Source organism: Arachis ipaensis, chromosome B04 (assembly GCF_000816755.2).
Source record: "Arachis ipaensis cultivar K30076 chromosome B04, Araip1.1, whole genome shotgun sequence".
Classification (NCBI taxonomy): domain Eukaryota; kingdom Viridiplantae; phylum Streptophyta; class Magnoliopsida; order Fabales; family Fabaceae; genus Arachis; species Arachis ipaensis.
In genome coordinates, this window is record NC_029788.2 from 17,822,398 (window position 1) to 17,824,105 (window position 1,708).

At 32.0% G+C, this 1,708-nt stretch overlaps 1 long non-coding RNA gene across 1 annotated transcript; it reads left to right on the forward strand.

The window, feature by feature from the left end:
• LOC110270958 lies at positions 191-1,302 on the forward strand. Its single transcript, XR_002360797.1, has 2 exons — positions 191-751; positions 973-1,302. It is a non-coding gene; the product is annotated as an uncharacterized LOC110270958 (long non-coding RNA).

Sequence of the window (1,708 nt, forward strand, 5' to 3'; positions counted from 1 at the left end):
TATGAATATTCAAAAATATCTATTTTTTCTATAGTAAAAAAATAAACAGAAATCTATAATAAAAATAGAATACAAATAAAAAGTGTTTTACTAAATAGAGAAAAGAGATGGGAAAGAGGTGTCTCCACTCCCATAAAACTCCATTGTCATCCCTATTTATTAGTGTTTTTGTTTCTTGGATTGGATCGGATGCGTGCGCTAATCAACTATGTGTGCCTTCAGTTATATATGGAGATGCAGATACATAGGGGAATTCAATGCTCTTTGATTACTTGATGGTGGTGATGAAGCTAAGTAGAATTTAATTTCTTAATCTATACCAGCTTGCATTGGATTATGTATATTATTCCTTTTTGATAAGGATGCATCTTGAGATTTGAGAATATTTATATTCTTATTCTTCCTTGTTGGTGCAACTCTGAAAGTAGTTATTGGATTCTTTTTGCTAACAAAGGATTCATTTTCATTGGTGCATGGAAAACGGAACTATATTCATTTAAAGGAATATTTTATCCATCCTAAACAAGAAGTAACTTGGAGATTTCTTCAGTGGTGAAGATCTTAAAGTACCAGGTTACAAATCAAATTAGTTACAATTCATGAGTTAATTCATAAATATTAATTTTTAAGCATATTATTCCAAATTTAGTCGATGGCCTCTTTTCCCTGCTTGGACTTCCATGGCTCATTGCCGTTGGTGTTCTGGGCCGACGTGTACGAGTCTCTTAGCTTCGACTTTGAGCTCCGGAAGGTTAGTCGCATGATAAATCCATATTTAATAATATTTATGTGCTTTAATTAGGTGGAATTTATCAGCTTTTTTTACAATTGATCATTAAAATAGTATGTTTTTATGCTTTTCTCCTATTTGTATTTAAATGACTAAAGAATGTTTTTTGACGCTTTAATTGATTGATTTATTTCACTTATTCATCTCATTTGGTGTTTTGACATGTGTGTTCAACTGTTAAGGATATATAGAGAGAAAATGGCATGAAAAAATAAGAAGATAGCATATAAAAGTGAGGAATCATGAAAATTAGAAGCTTGGGAGTTTTGCCAGCCTGCGTACGCGAGATCACACCCGCATACGCATCGCCTGAGTTTTGACAGTCCCGTGTACGCGAGACCATGGCCGCGTACGTGACCCTTGAATTTTGACAATCTCGCGTATGCATGCACTTGTCGCGTACGCAAGATACCCAGAACGTGCCTTATTAAAGAAATGTGTAAGGGGCAATTTCTGAAAATTTTTAGACCCATTTCCAAGTCCAAATGGAAGTTAATTGATGGAAGGATGGATGGAGATCAACACACATTCTCATAGATAGAAAATATACTTAGTTTTTTATTCTTAGTTTCTAGGGAGAGAAACTCTACATTCTCTCTAGATTTTCTTAAGATTATTACACTTTTGTTATTATATTTTGATTTGGATCTTGTTTAATTTTAGTTTTTTGAATTAGTAGTTGTTGCACTCTCAGTTTCATAGTTGCTTGTTAATTGTTCACTTTTGTTACTTATGATTCTAGTTTGAACTCTTGGGAATATTGAATTTTCTTTGATTGAATTTGAAGTTTTATGTTTTTTTTTTATATTTATTATGGTCTTTGATAGTGATTATATGTAGTGGGTAGTTCTAATTTTTATTTATTTTGCAATCTATTAATGTCTTTTATTAATGCATACCAAGCGTTTTATGAAATAT